The sequence below is a fragment of the Ranitomeya variabilis genome, chromosome 3 (assembly GCF_051348905.1).
Source record: "Ranitomeya variabilis isolate aRanVar5 chromosome 3, aRanVar5.hap1, whole genome shotgun sequence".
In the NCBI taxonomy this organism is placed as follows: Eukaryota; Metazoa; Chordata; class Amphibia; order Anura; family Dendrobatidae; genus Ranitomeya; species Ranitomeya variabilis.
In genome coordinates, this window is record NC_135234.1 from 423,743,017 (window position 1) to 423,765,388 (window position 22,372).

Sequence of the window (22,372 nt, forward strand, 5' to 3'; positions counted from 1 at the left end):
TAGTGAAGCAATAGAAAAATATTTAGAAGATGAAGAAAACCTTCTGAGCATTCACGTCTCTGATGTCTTGTCCAAACTAACATCAATCATTTATGCTTGGGGGGAGGGGGAAGACAAATGAGGTTTAGTGGTTTCAGATTCCGGGTGTGGAAAGTGAATTGTGTAAAAGTACACAGCACATCTGCGGGGAGTTAGCCCTGGCTGTGTGATCACACCTCATTTTACAAGTTGGTAAAGCCTAGAAGATCCTTGCTACTCATCGGTGTGGCAGCCCTGTGAATCATGCACGCAGTCACAATACGGATTACCCTTACCTTGTGATGTTTCTGTGGATTGAGCAGTATGTGAGTGCAGCATCTGGTTGGTACTGTAATTCATTACTATGCTTCAAATAAGGACTTGCAGGATTTTTGTTTGCAGCCGATCCAAAAATGTATGACTCCTAAAACCTTGTGAAGCACTACTTGTAGTGCGAAGTGATTGGATCTTCAATCAAGAACAATGTATTCTTCTAAATCACCTGCCACCTAAAAAGTACATTGTATTTCACGATTTTTAAAGAACAAAGACAATGAATACAAATCTGAAGGTAGAGGAAAATATTGAGGCTCTTTAACTTGTTTCATAATTTTTGTCTTTAACTTTCAGAAAATATAAACTTGTGGGAGTAAAGGAAGACCAGAGCAATAATAAGCTTTTACTTCATATAGAAATGGAATATAGTCAATAAAAGATGTAACATGTATAAGAAACCCGGAGCACACCGCAAGAAGGATGCAATTGCCATCTTTGAGCATCAAATTATTTTCAATCTGCATCTCATTCCATCTTTCTGTTCTGTGGTAGGAACAGAAAAATGAGAATGCTTGACAAACTGTGCCTGACAGACTCCACTTACTATAACGGGGTCTGGAATGCACAATGATGTGCTGAGCGTTTCTCCAATTTATGAAGGAATCTGCGACTTAAAATGCCTAGCCTTACAATGGCTTTAGCCACTTTTGCTACTTGATATTGTTGCAGTATGCATAGATAATCCTGCTGCTCTATTTTACCTCTTCACACCAAATTCAGCATTATAAATCTAGTGTTTTACTTTTAAGGAAGTCAGTGTACTACAATCCTTGTTTTAATACCGGTTTGTACTTGTTTAACGTGTGCCGCAACATTATATCCAATGCAATCTAATCAATCCTTCGTTAAAATAGATTTGTCCTGTCTTGTAATTCAGTGTCTTTAGTACGTCACAAAGACATTTTTATGGCCTTTTTTGAGTGTAGTGTTTCTAAAAAGAAGGAAATGTGTATCGAAATTATTTATCTTTTCTTTTTTTTTTTTTTTTTAATCCATATTCTTTAGTGGATCAAAAGATAACTACATTTTTTTTTAATGTATATTTAATGATTTCGCCAGATTTCTTTGACATACGGTTATATAACACATTTTTTTAATTGTACCATCAGCATTTGAATAAATTATAAATAAATATTGGGTTAGCTGTAAAGGTCAGGGGGAGGAAATTAATTGTTCACTCCAAACATTGTGTTCTGTTCAGAAAGCCTGTCAACTTTCCTGAAGAACACAAAATTAGCCTTGCCTTTTAACCCCTTTACCCCCAGCAATTTTCTTTTTTTTTTCGTTTTTGTTTTTTGCTTCCCTTCTTCAAAGGGTCATAACTTGTTTTATTTTTCAATCAATATGGCCATGTGAGGGCTTGGTTTTTGCGGGACGTGTTATATATTTGAACAACACCATTGATTTTACCATATAGTAAACTGTAAAACACAAAAAAATTCCAAGTGCAATGAAATTGCAAAAAAATAGCAATTCCACAATTGTTTTTTTGGGTTGTTTTTATCTTTACCATGCTCACTAAATACTAAAGGTACCTTCACACTAAGCGACTTTGCAGCGAGAACGACGGCGATCCGTGACGTTGCAGCGTCCTGGATAGCGATCTCGTTGTGTGTGACACGCAGCAGCGATCTGGATCCCGCTGTGATATCGCTGGTCGGAGCTAGAAGTCCAGAACTTTATTTCGTCGCTGATCACCCACTGTCATCGCTGGATCGGTGTGTGTGACACCGATCCAGCGATGTTTTCACTTGTAACCAGGGTAAATATCTGGTTACTAAGTGCAGGGCTGTGCTTAGTAACCCGATATTTACCCTGGTTACCATTGTAAAAGTAAAAAAAAAAAAAACACTACATACTCACCTTCTGATGTCTGTCACGTCCCCCGCCGGCGGCTTCCCTGCATTGAATGTGTCAGCGCCGGCCGTAAAGCTGAGCCGTCTTGGACATGGTGGAGAGGATGGAGTGTGATTGATTTGAGTGCAAGGACAGATGTCTTTTAAACAGGTAACGAGTTCAAACAGGTGTAATTAATACAGGTAATTAGTGCAGAGTAGGAGGAGGGCTTCGTAAAGAAAAACTAACCAGTCGGTGAGAGCCAGAATTCTTGCTGGTTGGTAGGTGATAAAATACTTATTTCATGCATGCAATAAAATGTAATTTCTATTTATTTAATTGCCTTGTAGTGTTTTAATTTCCTGTTCTGTCCAGAAGTCACCGTATCCCAGAATTCCAAGCGGAGGACGTTCACCGACCGCCATATTCGGACACCCAAGTGATGGGTGTCTCAATATGGAAACTGCTGCTGGTACCAACCTATTGCGCGGTACCACCAGTGGAGCACCAGTGCACCACACACACACACTCTATGCCGTACGCACCACACACACACACTCACACACTCACATTTACACACTCATATTCACACACACATTCACACGCTCACTTACATTCACACGCTCATTCACATGCTCACTCACATTCACACTCACACTCATGCAGCCTCTTGTGCGAAACCACGAGTGGAACACCATTGTGAACACGCTGCTGGGATAAGCCGAATGATTCACTGACTGCCTCCATCTTTGTACAGGAGGAGTGCATGCGCAGTTTTAGGCTGCCGTCACACTAGCAGTATTTGGTCAGAATTTTACATCAGTATTTGTAAGCCAAAACCAGGAGTAGAACAAATAGAGGAAAAGTATAATAGAAACATATCACCACTTCTGCATTTATCACCCAGTCCTGGTTTTGGCTTACAAATACTGATGTAAAATACTGAACAAATACTGCTAGTGTGATGGCAGCCTTAATGTGACAGCCGCTATTTGTCTGCACAAAGATGGCGGCGTTCTGATTTACTGCGCCTTCGCAAATTCCGCACAGGCGTGGTGAATCATTCGGCTGATCCCGGCGGCAGATGCGCGACGTGTCTACAGGCAGAGGAAGCCAGTCACATTAAAGGGGTTTTCCCACGAACGAAAGTTCATTTTAAAAATTGACTGTGTCTGACCGTGTACAGAGCATACCACATCTCCTGGGCAGGGGAGGAAGCAAAAGACAATACTAACATTACAGCAGGGGATCACAGTGGATTCATTTTGTGAGGTAAAATATTTAATTGACTGTTTTTAAATAATATTTTACCTCACAAAATGTATCCTCTGTGATCCCCTGCTGTAATATCAGTATTGTCTTTTGCTTCTTCCCCTGCGCAGGAGCTGTGGAATGTTCGGTACACGGTCAGACACAGACAATTTTTTAAATGAACTTTGTTCGTGGGAAAACCCCTTTAAAAAGCAAATATCAACGCCAACGTGGTTCCTCATAAAAAGTACACCAATGACAATGAAAGGAAAGCAGCAAAGGGCAAATTAAACTCTTGAAGAACAGCAGCATTTCTGGGACAAAAACAATGCATATAAGCGTAGGCATCAAGCACGAGTCCCCTGATGCAAAAGTCATTAGATTATCACAGGATGCGATTAGGCAACATCAGCGCCGCATGCCTGCCCCCATCGGGACATTACCGCCCTCCCGATCCATCTAGTAATTATATCAAAGTAATCCAATGTGATTTTCTGGTTTTTTTTTTTTTGTTTTTTTGTTTAGATTCTGTTTCTCACAATTGAAGTATGATTACGATAAAAATTGCAGACTTCTAAATTCTTTTTTAGTGGGAAAACTTGCGAAATCTGCAGTGTATCAAATACACTTTAATTTAAATGGTGAAAAAAGAATCTAAATCGCCATATTCAGAGACCAATAGCATCTCCATTTTTGGGACCTGAGGCTGGGTGAGGACTTATTTTTTGTGCGCCAAGCTAAAGTTTTTACTGATTCCATGTTGGGGTGAATACGATATTTTGATAGCCTGTTATTACATTTTATTGCAATGTTGCACAAACCAAAAAATGTAATTTTGGCGGTTTTAATATTCTCATTACGCAGTTTGCTAATCGGATTAATTCTTTTTAGATTTTGAAACATCGGGCGATTCTGAACGCAGAAATGCCAAATGTGTGAATTTATGATTTTTTTTATTATTATTGCTTTATTTTGAATGGGGCAAACGAGGGATGATTTTAAAATATTTTTAAAAACATTTTTTTCTACTTTTTATTTCCTTGAATAGCCTCGTTAGGAGACTTGAAGCTGCAATCCATAGCAAGATTTCAGCCCTGCTATGTGTTACAGAAATGTTCATGTGCTATGAATACTGGCCACTGGGCAGCGCTCCTAGCAGATCAGCAATGACAAGCTGTAAAAGGACAGGGTTTTCCTCCTAAAACTTATAGTATCAAAAGAGGAATCCTCTTTGCACCTCTAAGGAGGTCCGATATCAACTATTATTGCCAAACTTGACTATTAATTAATATCCACTTAATATGCCTCAACGTTATCTTTTCCTTATGCTATATACTAACTGTGTAACAATAAAGGGTATTTATTACTCACACACAAGTCTGCAGTCTATAACATGCATATAGATTTGTACCCAAATGTATTTATATATGTATGTGTGTGTATGTATGTATGTATGTATATATATATATATATATATATATATATATATATATATATATATATACACATACATACAATTATACAGATATACAGCTCTAATGCAGTAATATCACTACAGTTTATAGTGATATCCCAACAATATCACACAGTAATATCCCACAATAACCAGTAATATCACAACAATCAATTAACTGCCCGATTACCCAAATCACACATACAATATCAGCCCTCCCACCTATGGCTGGCTAACCCTAATGAATAGTACTGGCTTATGTATACAGAGTATACATAAGCCATGTGGGTCCATCATCATTCCAGGCAATGCAGGCACAGCAAAAGAGCCAGAGCACATGTGTCTTGTGCCTTTTATGTCCAGCTAGAAGAGGTGTGTCCAGCCCCAGGTGTGTGGGGATGAGGTCACAATTCTATTGTCCACTGGCCTAAGTCCTAAATGAAACCTCATATACAAGCTCATGGCAGCTTTGTTTTACAGCAGGCTGGAGGGGGGGCTTTGCTCCATGTGGTATACATGTGGGGGATATATCCAAAACATGCACTAAACACATCTCTATGTAAAGATATACATTTTGGGTGCACTTCCCTTCTACATTCCCCCTGTTGTCGAGAACACGATAATGAAATTTGAGGGACATTTTGTGCTGGGATTTATTTGCCTAATCAACCCCATTTATAACTAGTGACAGTTCAGGATGGAAAGAAGCATAATTCTGCACTTAGTTACCTAGACATCATCGACACGGCCATCAGCTCTTCCCTGCCGTTCACCGTAACCCACATCTCTATCCACATATTACACCTTCTTCTTCTTTCTTGGAGTCTTATTGCAGTCTTCAGTCTCTGTTCTGGTCTTTAATTGTCAATCTTCAGGTATCGGCCCATCCCAAAGCCATCTTTCTCCAGTTGTGACTGGTCAGACTCTGGAACGGCTTCACCCTCACAGTCCATAGTCAGTCAACATCATCCTGTGTGCACCCATCACCTTGCCAGACTTCATGTTACTCTCCTATAGCTTGATTCAGCAGGATTTTGAGTGTGTCTGGCATGATGAGACTGCTGGTTGTCACAGGTTTTTGGGGTTTTTTTTGGTTTTTTTTCTCTGGGTCTCACGGACTCTGGCACTGGAAACGACTCGACTCTGGCACTGGAAATGACTGGACTCAGGCACTGGAAACGACTTTCATCAGACATGCATCAGACACGATTTCCATCAGGCACTTCTCCTGTAATCTTGCGTTGATGAGGTTCCTCCATAGATGGATACGCAGATCTTTACTAGACAGGTCAGAATTTCTGGAGTAGGGAGTGATGTCACAGTACCTAAGTTGGCTGTGGGAAAAAACACCCTCTAATTCTAACCGACATTCAATCCATCCCTTACGAACTTCCCCATTGCTAGGGTTAAAGTGGCAAATAACTTAGAAGCTGTTGGGGCCTGTCCCTAGAGAACCTCACTCTTTTTCCCCATTCACACAAAATACATATTACAATTCCATAATGCATATAGAGACTTAAGCTAAAATAGCATGGCTGCTACTGATCCATAATGCACATGAAGATCATTGATCCACGTACAGTTGAAGTTATCTACTGGCTGTAAATGCATGAACACCTTCACATGAACGCACTTACTGAGTATGTCAATGTACAGGTAGCCCTGGACTTACACCTAGAGTGTCTATATGCGCACACGGAATTACTACATCAACAAAACAATGAATATAACATCATTATCATAATATGTATATATATATATATATATTGGATTCAGGGTAAAGGCCTGACTTCCATGCAGGTGGGTGTCTAATCTTTTGGTCCTCCTGCAGATCATAAACAGTCCAATATATAAAATAATGACCAGGAGGAAAATGACAGGACGAAGTGGCGTTGGGTTTTATTAGTCTCCTCCTCATGACTGGAATCTGAGAGGAGATGTTTCAGCTCTGCACCAAACGTAAGAGGGGTGTTCTGGAGTCTCTCAGGGGCATCTGGGCAAAGGTCAAGAATTCTCTGGAGTGATAGGTTCTCTTCTACATAGATACCTAAAATGGGACAAAAGGAACAATACGCTTTGGGAGATCTCCCAGTGCAGTTAATAAACATCCTTATTCGGAGCCCGCATCAAAGGGGGATACATGACATACAGTACAGACCAAAAGATTGGACACACCTTCTCATTTAAAGATTTTTCTGTATTTTCATGACTATGAAAATTGTACATTCACACTGAAGGCATAAAAACTATGAATTAACACATGTGGAATTATATACTTAACAAAAAAGTGTGAAACAACTGAAATTATGTCTTATATTCTAGGTTCTTCAAAGTAGCCACCTTTTGCTTTGACTGCTTTGCACACTCTTGGCATTCTCTTGATGAGCTTCAAGAGGTAGTCACCGGGAATGGTTTTCACTTCACAGGTGTGCCCTGTCAGGTTTAATAAGTGGGATTTCTTGCCTTATAAATGGGGTTGGGACCATCAGTTGTGTTGTGCAGAAGTCTGGTGGATACACAGCTGATAGTCCTACTGAATAGACTGTTAGAATTTGTATTATGGCAAGAAAAAAGCAGCTAAGAAAAACGAGTGGCCATCATTACTTTAGGAAATGAAGGTCAGTCAGTCTGAAAAATTGGGAAAACTTTGAAAGTGTCCCCAAGTGCAGTGGCAAAAACCATCAAGCACTACAAAGAAACTGGCTCACACGAGGACCACCCCAGGAAAGGAAGACCAAGAGTCACCTCTGCTTCTGAGAAAAAGTTTATCAGAGTCACCAGCCTCAGAAATCGCAGGTTAACAGCAGGTCAGATTAGAGACCAGGTCAATGCCACACAGAGTTCTAGCAGCAGACATATCTATCTCTACAACAACTGTTAAGCGGAGACTTTGTGCAGCAGGCCTTCATGGTAAAATAGCTGCAAGGAAACCACTGCTAAGGACAGGCAACAAGCAGAAGAGACTTGTTTGGGCTAAAGAACATGAGGAATGGACATATTAGACCAGTGGAAATCTGTGCTTTGGTCTGATGAGCCCAAATTTGAGATCTTTCCATCCACCGTGTCTTTGTGCGACGCAGAAAAGGTGAACGGATGGACTCTACATGCCTGGTTCCCACCGTGAAGCATGGAGGAGGAGGTGTGATGGTGCTTTGCTGGTGACACTGTTGAGGATTTATTCAAAATTGAAGGCATACTGAACCAGCATGGGTACCACAGCATCTTGCAGCGGCATGCTATTCCATCCGGTTTGCGTTTAGTTGGACCATCATTTATTTTTCAACAGGACAATGACCCCAAACACACCTCCAGGCTGTGTAAGGGCTATTTGACCAAGAAGGAGAGTGATGGGGTGCTATGCCAGATGATCTGGCCTCCACTGTCACCAGACCTGAACCAAATCGAGATGGTTTGGGGTGAGCTGGCCCGCAGAGTGAAGGCAAAAGGGCCAACAAGTGCTAAGCATCTCTGGGAACTCCTTCAAGATTGTTGGAAGACCATTCCCGGTGACTACCTCTTGAAGCTCATCAAGAGAATGCCAAGAGTGTGCAAAGCAGTCATCAAAGCAAAAGGTGGCTACTTTGAAGAACCTAGAATATAAGACATATTTTCAGTTTTTCACACCTTTTTGTTAAGTATATAATTCCACATGTGCTAATTCATAGTTTTGATGCCTTCAGTGTGAATTTACAATTTTCATAGTCATGAAAATACAGAAAAATCTTAAAATTAGAAGGTGCCAAACTTTTGCACTGTACTGTATATACCGTATCGCTCTTTTTTTTTTTATAGTCTTATTTCTACTTGTACCAACTACTTTTTAGTGGATATGTTAACCTAAAGGTTGGAGGTTCAGTAATTGTCTATGAATACTGATTTTAGAAATTATCTAATTTATTTAGAAGTGACTGAATTACTGGTATTATATTTGAGCAAGTCTTTGTGCAGTAAAGGATTCTCCAAGTTACAAAGCACAGACAAATCTCTACATTCCTTAAACCAGATGTACACTCTTATGGTCAGTTATCTATTCTGCCTTTGCCTTGTCTTGACAGCTCTCTGTTCTGCCCATACTCTAGATTAAGATTCCTGAGCCAGAAGCTGAAAGAGCCATTTACAATTCTCTAGATGTTAAATCCTTATTCTATCTGTGTTGTTCTATTTATTTTATTCTGCTTAATTCTTGTCTGACAACCTGTTACTACAAATTTGTGATTACCGTTCAACTGTTTCAAGTTCCATGACTAATCATATAAACGTTAAGAAAATCATTCTGCTTGTCACTAACACAAGGGTAGGGAAGGCACCAGAAATGTTTAATTTCCCAGGCACACCTTGCACTCGATCACCTCTGCTGCTTTCCATAATATAGATCTTTTCTCTAAATATTGTGAACTTTTTTTTATTTTCCTAAATAACTGGCTTTAGTACTGTAACTGTATCCCTTTTAGATCATTACTGAATTGCCGTGGACTTGGAAGAGAAACTAAAACAGAATGTCAGTGATTTTGGGTGTTGGAGATTATGTTGCCATGCAGGAAATGTATTGGAAAGCTGTTTGTTTATTAAGTGATGTTATGTCTGTAGACAGGTACAGACCAATGTATTCATATTACAGGATGTCAATGTGATTGGCTTGATCGCCTGTGATTCTGAAGAACCTGTGTATACAGATACATTGGTCATTTGCAGCCTTCTACCAATCTAAGTTTATAGTAGGATTATAAAATAAGTACTAATAATTAAGGCCCTTTTGGATAAGCCGATCCAGGCTGTTAAACCGCAGTTTGACCGTATAAGACAATTGGCTGTCTTTTACACTCTACTCGCACAAAACTATCGTACATATGCACATAGAATATCATATTATTGGTCACAAATAACACAGGATGAGGGTGCTGCCAATGAGAGTGATTTTTATGCTTGTCTAAAAATCATCTCACCCTACCAGCTAGTGTTTTGCTGGTTCGTCAGGTGATTGGCAGCCTGTTTACATGGGCTGATAGTCAAGAACGAGCATTCCTATAAACGCCCATTCGCCTAATGGTTGGCTCTAAATAGGCTAGTTTTATGATAGCTGACATCTTTCAATACATACATCTTAAAATTGTCATGGTGCATATGCAATACTATAATACATTGTTTGGCTTGTGTATAGTGCTGATTTTCTTTATAAAATGACAATTAGCAGACAAGAAGTGGCGTGTATAGATCTGGATGAGCTTCTAAACCTGTTCTGCTCAGTAGAAGTCTCTTCCATTTCCATGTCTGTGATCTATCACATTATTCCGCTTAGGAATGATTTTGTATTGGAGTTCACATCTGGTTCTCTTCAGCCATATATTCCAACTTTAGAGAAACTCATTTGTAAAACGAGGCGCACATGATGGGTCACTTCAGGGTTACACAGTCAGGCTGCTAGACAATACTGTGACTAACAGAGCAAGCCTCTTCTTTAGTGTCCTCACATCATCTCCATCCAAGCTAGAGCTCTCACTTGTCTTCAGTGATTGCTTATCTGTGCTTCTATGCTAGGTCTTCCATTGTGGTATGATATCACTGATCCTGAAAATTCAAAATGCAGGAGACATATTAGAAATAATAAAGGGGGTAATAAAGATTAGTTACAGGTCTAAGCTACTGCACCGTTATAGTCCCATTCCTTGTTCTGATGGCTTTACAATTCAAGGTTGGCAAAACTAATGAAAAAATAAAATTTTGATAAAAATATGATGCAATTTTCTGCTTTAAAGGAAACCTGTCAGCAGGTTTTTGCTGTGTAATCTGAGAGCAGCATAAAATAGGAGCAGATATCCTAATTCCAGCTATATGTTATGCACTGGGCTGCTGGCTATATTTTTTATAAAATCCGTTTTATCAGAGGACTAGTAAACCTGCAGCCATATAGTCCTCTATATTCATGAGTTCTGTATAACCCCACCTTCACCACTGATTGGCAGCTTTTTGTGTACACTGTGTATAGGTAGGAAGTTGCCAATCAGTGGTGTGGACGGGATTATACAGAGCTCTGCATTCAGAGAACTGGTGGGTCTGCAGCAGATAATACAGATTTTATCAAAATGACACCAAGCAACAAAAGAAAATGATATATCTCTGGAATGAGGGTCTCAGCCCTTACAGCATGCTGCTCTCGGATGGGGGGAGCAAAGACCCGGAGGCAAATTCCTTTTATTTGGTTAGACGACATCACCGTTTTCCAAACGTTTTTAGAAATCCAGTGTATCATATGGATCCAAATTCCTGTTCACATTACTGTCCACATACAAATTGGTACAGACTAGTATGCCCATATTCACGAAGACTGGAGTTTTTTTAGACTAGCTTTGATGAACAGTGCGCTAGAGTAAGATAAACCAAATTCGTTAAATATGCTCACCTCTTAATGAATTTGGCACAGACTTCATCTGCCTTGTGCCACCGCAGAAATGCACACCAGTACTGCAGAACACTTATGCAATTTGTGCCACATTTGTGGCATGGATTATGGTGAAATTGCCCAACTTGCTTGGCCATGCACCTCCATGCGACTGCTTACGAATCAAACCCTAAATGTGCACGTTAAATAAAATAATGCCCCTACACAATAGAGGGTTTTCATTAACCTTGTCCTAGGGATGCATCAGTATAGACAGTGTAGGCCACCTTATGGATGCGGGAACATTTGTGTTGATACAGCACATTTACAAAGTAATTCTGCTACATATAGCACAATAAATTTTCCTGTTTATATCTGAACCTGAAAAATTCACGCTAGAATAAGAACTGTGAAGCCGAGGCTGCTGGGCTTTGGAGATCTCAACATACTATCAATAACTCATTATATTACATATGTCATGGAAAGTATAGTGGCATGTAAAAGTTTGGACACCCCTGGCTAAAATTACTGTTGTTGTGAACAGTTAAGCAAGTTGAAGATGAAATGATCTCTTAAAGGCCTAAAGTTATAGATGACACATTTCCTTTGTGTTGTAGGCAAAAAAAATAATATATTGTTATTTTTTATATTTTAGAGATTGCAAAAAGGAAAACAGGCCAATGCAAAAGTTGGTGCACCCTTGGAGATTTGTTGTGCTTTGACCAAGGTTTCAGACCTTAATTAGCCTGTTAGGGTTATGGCTTGTTCACCATCATTGTTAGGAAAGCTTTATAAAACCCATCCTCCTCAAACCCTGTGCCAAAAACAGCAGTCATGGGTTCTTCTAAGCAGCTGGCTAGCACTCTGAAAATGAAAATAGTGGAGGCCCACAAAGCAGAAGAATGCTATAAGAAGATAGCAAAGCATTTTCAAGTTGCCCTTTCCTAAGTTCGAAATGTAATTAAGAAATGGCAGTTAACAGGAACAGTGGAAGTTAAGATAAGGTCTTCCAAAGCAAATTTTCAGTGAGATCTGCTTGTAGGATTACTAGAGAAGCAAATCCGAACCCCCGCTTGACTGCAAAACACCTTCAGAAAGATTTAGCAGACTTTGAACAGTAAAACAATGTACCACAACTCCAGAGACCCCTGTGCAAATATGGCCTTCGTGGAAGAGTCATCAGAAGAAAACCTCTCCTGCGTCCTCACCATAAAATACAGCGTCAGAATTATGCAAAATAACATGTAGACAAGCCTGATGCATTTTGGAAACAAGTCCTGTGGACAGATAAGGTTAAAATAGAACTCTTTGGCCACAATAGTTAGGTGTGTGGAGAAAAAAGGGCAGAGAATTTTAGAAGAACAGCTCTCCAACCATTAAGCATTTGGGTGGATCAATCATACTTTGGGGGTTATGTTGCAGCCAGTGACATGGGAAACATTTACCGGTGTGACAAAGTAACTGGTTGGGCCACCCTTAGCAACAACAGCTGCAATCAAGCGTTTCCGATAACTGACAATGAGTCTTTTACAAAGCTCTGGAGGAATTTTGGCCCACTCATCTTTGCAGAATTGTTGTAATTCAGTCATATTGGAGTGTTTCCAAGCATGAACTGCCTTTTTTAAGGTTATGCCACAGCATCTCAATCGGATGAAGGTCAGGACTTTGACTAGGCCACTCCAAAGTCTAAATTTTTTTTAATTAAGCCATTCAGAGGTGAATTTGCTGGTGTGTTTTGCATCAGTGTCATGCTGCATAACCCAAATGAGCTTCAACTTAAGGTCACGTACAGATGGCCTGATAATCTCCTTCAGGATTTTTTGGTAGACAGCAGAATTCATGCATCCATTTACCACAGGAAGTCTTCCAGGTCCTAAAGGAGCAAAACAACCCCAGAACATCACATTACCTCCACCATATTTTACTGTTGGTATGATGTTCCTTTTGTGAAATGCTGTGTTTCTTCTACACCAGATGAAATGGGACATATACCTTCCAAAAAGTTCAACTTTTGTCTCGTCAGTCCACAGAGTATTCTCCCAAAAGTCTTTAAGATCATCAAGATGCTTTCTGGCAAAACTGAGATGAGCCTTTATGTTCTTATTGCTCAACAGTGGTTTTCGCCTTTGCACTCTGCCATGCAGGCCATTTTTGCCCAGTCTTTCTTATGGTGGAGCCATCAACACTGACCTTAACTGAGGCAATTAAGGCCTGCAGTTCTTTAAATGTTGTGGGGTCATTTGTGACCCCTTGGATGAGACCTAGCTGCACTTTGGAGGTAATTTTGGTTGGCCGGCCAATCCTGGAAAGATTCACCACTGTTACATGTTTTCGGCATTTGTCGGTACTGTGGTTCACTGAAGTTCCAAAGCTTTAGAAATTACTTTGCTACTTTTTCCAGACAGATCTCAATTACCGTATTTTCCGGCGTATAAGACGACTTTTTAACCCCTAAAAATTGTCCCAAAAGTCGGGGGTCGTCTTATACGCCGGGTACGGGTGCACAGAGCGATCCTGGATGGTTCCCTGGGTCTGAAGGAGAGGAGACTCTCCTTCAGGCCCTGGGATCCATATTTATGTAAAAAATAAAGAATAAAAATAAAAAATATGGATATACTCACCCCTCCGACGGACCCTGGACCTCAGCGGTGCAAGCGTCTGCCTCCGTTCCTAAGAATGCAGTGAGTGAAGGACCTTCGGCGACATCACGGTCACATTGAGCTGTCATGTGAGCATTCTTAGGAACGGAGGCAGACGCTTGCACCGCTGTGGTCCAGGGTCCGTCGGAGGGGTGAGTATATCCATATTTTTATTCTTTATTTTTTACATGAATATGGATCCCAGGGCCTGAAGGAGAGTCTCCTCTCCTCCAGACCCTGGGAACCACACGCCGTATAAGATGACTGGGCGTATAAGATGACCCCCATCTTATACGATGGGTCTATCCCAAATTCCATATTTTATATGGAAAAGTTGGGGGTCGTCTTATACGCCTAGTCGTCTTATACACCAGAAAATATGGTACTTAGTTTCTCATCTGTTCCAGAATTTCTTTAGATCGTGGCATGGTGTCTAGGTTTTGATTTGATTTTGGTCTACTTCACTTTGTCAGGCAGGTCCTATGTAAGGTGTAGCAGTAGTCAGGCTTGGTTGTGGCTAGGTAATTTGAACTCTGCTTCCCAAAGATTTGATAAACCACAGTTAAGTTATACTTTAGGGGGGCAATCACTTTTTCACACAAAGCCCTGTAGTTTTCATTTCTTTTTCCCTTAATAATAAAGACCTTCATTTATAAACTGCATTTTGTGTTTACTTGTGTTATCTTTCTCTAATATTACTTGTTCACACAACTGTAGCGGTGCATGCAAGACGATCCAGGAATCTCACACAACTGGAAGAATTTTCCATGGAAGAATGGATGAAAATCCCTCACACAAGAATTGAAAGACTCTTGTCTGGCTATAAAAATCGTTTACAAGCTCTGATACTTTCAAAAGGGGGTGCTACAAGGTACTAACCATGTAGGGCAGAGGTGTCAAACTGCATTCCTCGAGGGCCGCCAACAGGTCATGTTTTCAGGATTTCCTTGTATTGCACAGGTGATAATTTAATCACCTGCACAGAATGATTCCAGCACCTTGTGGAATGCTAAGGAAATCCTGAAAACATGACCTGTTGGTGGCCCTCGAGGAATGCAGTTTGACACCTCTGATGTAGGGTGCCCACACATTTGCATGAGTCCGTTTTCCTTTTTGTTATTTTGAAAGTGTAAAAGAAAAAAAAAAATTGCCTAAAGGACAGTGGAAATGTGTCATCTTTAACTTTAGGCCTTTTTAGAGATCAGTTTGTCTTTAACTTGTTTAACTGTTCACAATAACAGTAATTTTGACCAGGGGTGCCCAAACTTTTACATGCCACTGTATATACCGTATGTATTATTCTGGAAGTCTACCCGAAGTAGAGATATTACAGACAGATATTTAATTACCATTTGTTTCCCAGTTCTCTTCATTTTAATAAGTCATCTGACACCTTGTCATAACCACAGTACAGAGCTAAGAGTACAGACTGTTCTATATTGTCATTTTTACTGTGCTTGTGCTAGAACAGAGCAATTTTTGTCTTCACAGAACAATGTCATCTTGTTGCAGTAGAAAATTCAGAGGGAATAGATCTGAATGCATGTAACAGGATAGGGCTTTTCAGTTGTATTACCTAGTTAATATTCTAATATAATTGGCACATAATAAGAATGAGATATTAGCAAGGTGGCCTATTGGCACTATGAGGCTACGTTCACACGATCCGGATTTTGATCCGGATCCGTAGCGGATTTTCAGCTGCGGATCCGGATCAGTTTTCCATGTTGGTTACAGTACAATGTAACCCAATGGAAAACCAAAACCGCTGTGCTAACGATCCGTTTTTCCGCTGGAAAATCCGCGCGGATTTTCCAGCGGAAAAAAGAAGTAGCATGTCAATTCTTTCAGCGGATTCCGCACCGGTTTTCCAGCAGCTCCAATAGGAAACTGCTAGTGGAAACCCGCAGTGGAAAACGCTGAAGAAAAAGGATCAGAAAACGCAGCTCAAATTCACTGCGGAATTTAGCTGCCGTTTTCCAAAAACGGGCAGGAAAAAAAAAGGATGGAAATCCTGATCGTGTGAACGTAGCCTGAATGTTGTATGACAAGATGCAGCAGGTGGATGAGTACAGTTGGATAAGGGTGGTGACAAACCAGAGCAGCTGAGTGCGTTTCACACATGGTACAAGTGTTCGTGTGAACTCTTCAAGTGCTGCATTTGTCATTTTTATCCAGTCATGTTGTTTTCTGAAAAGGAAAGCTTAAAGGGGTTGTTCATAATTACATATTATTATTAACTAGCCACCCTATGCAATACGGATGACATGGCAGTGGACAGGACACCCATTTTTATGTGGTACAGAAGATCTCGGCACAAGGAGAATCATGCTGTAAGGCCTTCTCCCATCTCTTTTATAAACTGTTTGACGCATGTGAAAAGTTAAAAAGGCAGTTACATTGCTATTAAATATATATGTATAACCTGTGCCATATTATGGTGGTTTGCTTCATGTAGCTAAGGCTATGTTCATACCACATGTGTATTGAATGTGTCCAGAGGCTTTAAGCCGAGTGTATGCTAAAAGTGCCGTTTTTAACATAGTTAAAGGGGGTAGAACAGTCAACCATGCCTTCAATGTCATGGTATATGGCACGGTTTACTATTTTGTTTATTTTCATTTATTATTTTTTTTTTAAGTCTGTGAGTTCCTGAGTAATGTATATGTAACCTCATGACTTACGGTATGTCACAACCATGGTGAATTTCCAGATGCTGTTCCTCCCCTGTAACAGCTAGCAAAGCTTGCACAAAACTCTTTTACGCCGGTATGGTTATTGAATGGAGTCTCACGTGCCAACACTGGGCATAGACAAAGGGTGCAAGACAGAGGATTAGTGATGTCAAATGATTCTTACTTTGCTATGGCATTGTAGCTAAAATAAATGGGTATATAGATCAGGGGACATGTACAAAGTTTTGTAAACACCAACAGTGAGGGTTAATCACAATATGAGGAAAGGAAGGTAAGTCCACCTTAACAGAAAAGTTTTAACCTGTCACCCGTTTGTATTGCATTTTAAATAAATGAAGGATGCTTTTCTGTAACGCTGGACTACCTTCCTTTTCTCTGACTGGCGTACAGGGGAACGCACCGTCCCTGCTCCAGATCGCATTTGTGCAACGGTGAGCTGGATTTTTTCCTTTATTAATTCACAATATAACATGGGGCATGGAGATGCTCTTTTAGATGTTACAAAAGAAAAAAAAAATCTTAATGCTTTTTTTTTTTCTTTTTCTTTTTGACATTATATGCAGAACAGTGTGTGCCCTCCATGATAAAAACCTGCTGTATACAATGCTGAATAAACAGTGTATTCTCTGGTGAGATCTAATAATCCCCTGGCATTGACCTAGCCTAACAAGAGCGGCGGAGCTTTCTAGAAAAGCAGCATTGTTGGCCCTGTTGCTATGTCCCTGATAATGCAGATGGCACTAGGTTGTGTGTGCGGCCATTGTTTAGAAGACGCAGTAAACAAATCTGATGCTTTTCACAGTTTGCTGCTGGAAAAACACATTGCTACACAAGGTTTATTATTGCGTTCAAGTGATGAATCCTGTAACTAATTTGGCGGAAAGCTGACCATCCATCTTGTTTTGGAGGGCAGACAGGATAAAACACATAGCTTGTGCAAAACAATCCTTACTAAAATATGGCATTTAAACTGGCATACATCCCATTACATCCCCCATAGAGGTGTTGTCTGTATATCTACGTACTTTATTCTGGAATTTCCTGTTCTTTCTCTTGCCATGTTCTCGGCTTTCAGAGTACTGTCCTGGCACTGCCCCTTGTCTAGTCAGGGAAAAGTGGCTGCTGATACCCTCTAGTGAAAAGAAGCATGATTGCAACTTCAGCATTGTTATTATCCTGTTCCAGACAGCATTGCCAGAGGCTAATGTTTAATGACACCCACGTCCATCAGTAGTCATGTCACCAAATAGATCGGGCACTTTTTAAAACTAAATCTAAATAGCCATATCTGCCAAATTGTGCTTTCTAGATATTCAAAACTGCCGAGAGGAAAAAACTAAAAAATGTCTTACCAGGTTGACAGATGTCAGGAATCCTAGTATATGCAGACCTGATCCAGGGTTGCTGTAGATCTACGGGTGATATTACCAAAAACACTTAAAAAACAAGGAGAGTTTTTGGTCTATGTCCGTGCTGACATATGGTGAAGAAACGTCAGACGCCAGAGATAATATAAAAATAACGGTTTATTTTATTTATACTACGTGTTTTAAAGTGTATCCCACTAATTCAGGCATAAAAACCATAAGTTATAATCAACTATTAGTGGTCCCCAGTATAAGTATGCTAATAACAATATCGAATTCCGTCCGTATCCTGAATAGCTCTCATGAGCAATGAAACAGAAAACACACTTTTAACTATATTAAAAAATTCAATCTTTTTATTAAATATATTAAAAAATCAATTACAACCAAATATTATATCAAGAAAAGTATCTCAAAGTGTAAGGGACCGACAGGCTACTAAATCAACCACAGCAAGTACGTAAAGACAAAAATCTAGATGAACTGCATATGCAATGTTTACAAGTTCCCTCCAATATCACCAGTGCTAGATAGCATCTTATAGATAGGGGAAACTGTATCTAGTGCTTTAGCTCATTATATAGATATTCAAGTTACCACAGTCCACATCATAATAGTATAACTAACCCATGCAATAATCATATGGGTTTGCTATGTGCTGTGGATTTCAATATCTTATGTCACTGATAAGATATGCTGGTATCGTACTTACACGGCTGTGTGAAGAGTGCCCGGTCCCTCTTACCCCGACGCGCGTTTCGTGCCACAACTTCTTCAGGGGGCGTGTCGGGGAAGAGGGAGATGGAATCTATTATAGTACCCTGCAACCAATAATAGGTCTGCTTAAGTTCCATGTGATCGCTAGTTGTCATAATATACCGGCGCGCTGTGACGTTTCCCCGCCGCTACTACATGACTCATCTCCCTCGGTCAGGCGAGCAGCCGATGACGCAAGCTAGAGCTGACATAGCTCACGTGCCCATCAGCTGATTCTGAAGACCGAGGGTTTCCGAGTCTGCGGCCGACAGGACCCTATCCAGCGCGCACCACATGAACACCACCGAGAACAGGATTAGGAACTACGAAGTATCGGACAGGCTAACAGTCTATATTTATAGAATCTCATAAATCCTGTCGTTGTAATTACCAGCAATACAACTAGCAATAATAATAATATACACATAATCAATTTTAGGGTAGTTATTAGTGGGATAATTAGAATCTAAAAACGGTGAAATATTTTAATAAATTAATATACTAATTATATCATATAAAAATCAAGTAACACACTAATTGTACTCAAAAATAATAGTGAAAGATTATATTGCAAAAAACTACCTGTACCAATTACTTAAATCAGTATTTATAAAGTGACAATAGTGCTAATTACTACATAGTACGTTAGTTGGTGACAAATTCATTTTTATAAATAAGTGAAAAAATCATTTATATAAATAATCCACAAATCGTGTGTACAGTGACCAATATTATAAAAACAATACTAACCCCTAGGAGTCTAATTACCCACAGATATAATTATTAAAACAACTATAAATTAACCATATATATATTATAGTCAGTGTATTGATTATACAACGAAACAGTCTGTGATAATGAAATCACATCTACATCATGAATATAGACGTCCTTGCAGGATTCCCTTTAGCTTTAGTCGATCTATGTTCTCCATATTGGTCACATCCTGTAGACGGTATCACGAACAATTAAGTAGACATATTCTTCACAATCAAATAGAGCAAATTCTATTCTACAAAAAAACCATAAGGAATAAGAAATAATAAGAAATAGAAATGTGCATTTACTTGTTTTGTATTAGTATGACTTTACATCTTCTGTTTCTTAGCAACAAATCATAGGGAGGGTGATTCATGAAATAATACGGATGATATGCATGGCACAAATGGTCATCTTTCTAGCCCTACTTTATCTCCCAGTAATCACTTTAAACTAGTTTCACTGCTCATACATACACTCATCAATATTGAAATTGCAGCACCAAGAAGGAAAAGTCGTGGACTTATGGAAATCACAGGATTTGTAGACATGTTGATGATGTGCAAATGATTAAAAAAAATGGAAACATCTTTCAAAACTTCTGATTATTTAGTATCAAGTATGAGCTCCATGTGCCTTTCGCATGCTGTTATTGAGGTTATGAATGGTTGAGAAATGTTCTACCATGCTGAATGCAATTGGGCACAGAAATCGTCAAGATCCTCTGATCACAGCTACCATTGCAAATGACAACCAATGAGGTCCCAGAAGTGCTCAATGGGATACAAATCTAGAAATGCCGCTGGCCATGGCGGCATGTTTAGGCTACACAGGCTGTTCATAGTAGCACAAGCAACATGCAATGTGGCGTCATGCTAAAAAAAACAGCTCTTGAGACACTTTGGTAAATGGCCATACCACTGGTTCCATGATTGGTCCATTCTGGACTGCATGTGAAGTTGGATGTCAAACAGTGTATAGTGTATACAAACCATCAGAAGGTATTTGCATGACATTGGGCTACGAGCCAGATGTCCAGCTACTGGTGTTCCATCGACCTCATGCCTTAATTCTCAAAGGCTACCATGGTGCAGAGCAAGACTGCAATGGAGGCTAGAATGGAGGTCTGTCATCTTCAGCAATGAGTTCCACTCTTATAGCCGAAGATTAGTCTGGAGACCCCTACAAGAGGGAGCGTCAAACTGGTCCTATGCCTGGGGTTATAGTGTTGGATGGCATAAGGTACAATATCCAGTCCCTTTAGTCTTTATTCCAGGTACTTTAAACAGATTGTCTTAACATTAATTTGGTCCTGTAATCAGTGGTACAACCATTTTCTCTAAATTGTCCCAGGAGCAATTTGTCAACACGAAATGCCAGGCCGCAGGTTGTTTGCTCTACTGTATGCAGCCTGCGTGGCCTGAATGTGCTGCCATGGCCTGCAGCATCTCTAAACTTGTCTCCCATCAAGCACATCTGGAATATCACTAGTCTGCAATTGCAAATACTTGATACTTAATGGGGTTTTACCATGAACAAAGTACATACCACAGCTCCTGAGCAGGGGTATACAGACAGAATAGCATGGGATCACAAATTATTTCTAATCATTTTTTGTAAACAATTTACCTCACAGAAATAATAAACAGTAAAAATGTTTTACCTTGCAGAAGCAGCTGTGATCACCACTGTAATGTCTGTATCCTCTCCTGCGTCTACCCTTGCCCAGGAGATGTTGTGCGGTCAGACTTTGTCATTACACAGTACACAGCAGGGGCACGTTTATAAGATTATCTCAGCACAGGGACATTTTTTAACATGTCCAATTGTGGAACTTAAATTTATTCAATAGATCTTAGAATAAAAATATTTTGTTCATTGAAAACCCCCATTAAATATTCAATGTGTTTTGAAAGTGTTTTTATTTTTTGATCATTTGTATATGATAAACCTCTCCGATTTCCATGATTACACAACTTTTCTCCTGGTGTTGCAGTTTGTGTTGTGGGGTGTAAAAGATATTTGATCATGGCAACAATATTAAAAGATTAATCTCCTGGTTCTGTGTTATATATATAGGCGAATGAGTTGGGAGGCAGAAAGTGCACAAGTGAAAGCACAAAAAAAGTATAGTCCTTTACAGTTCTATATCCCTATGGACTGTGTCCCAGTGACCCTAGCAGTGTGATGCAAAAACCTTTGTTCAGGTTCTCACCCCAACTGCATCTTCCAGGAAGAGCGGATAATGACCCTCTCTACTTCAGGGATGAGAGGATGATCAGTTGCTCATGTAATCTCTTTGGTAACCTGATCTGGACATTTGTCAACTTTTGTCATTAATTTGTGATGATCTGTGTATGCCCATATGAGTGGCATATATATTTTTTATATATCTTGAACTATTATGTTGAGTGTCTCAGATTGTGCTTAGGTCAGACTTTTAGCCACAAACCTTATTCTTTTGTGAAAATTGCATGAAGGCTATGATGGGTAATAAAGCTTTGGGTGGCATTTCCAAAAAGGGCCAGGTGTCTACTTTTAGAAAATGATATGTACAGAGGTGATTATGGCATAGGTAGCAAAAAAACACAGTGGCCATGAGATTTAGCGAAATCTCATCCATGTTGCTTGAACTGTAATAATTAGTCTAATATTTTTTGTTAAAATTGCAGAGAATCCTTTTCAGCTAGGCCCCATTCACAAGTTTTGTATTACATAATCTTAGTGGTACCATGTTTTGTCTCTAATTTTTACTTCCCATGGATTCCATGCGAATATGTGTGAATCATTGTATGTTTGTATTATTGATGTTAAGAAGCAAAGCGGAGTGCATGGAACATCTGTAAGTTTTTACTGTTTTCAGTTGGTTTAGTGTTTACAGTTAC

General features: G+C 39.7%; 1 protein-coding gene across 1 annotated transcript in view; it reads left to right on the top strand.

Annotated features, from left to right (window-relative positions):
* NXN (nucleoredoxin) overlaps window positions 1-22,372 on the top strand; it is a 214,201-nt gene that overhangs the window by 190,243 nt on the left and 1,586 nt on the right. The gene's annotated exons all lie outside the window — the stretch shown is intronic.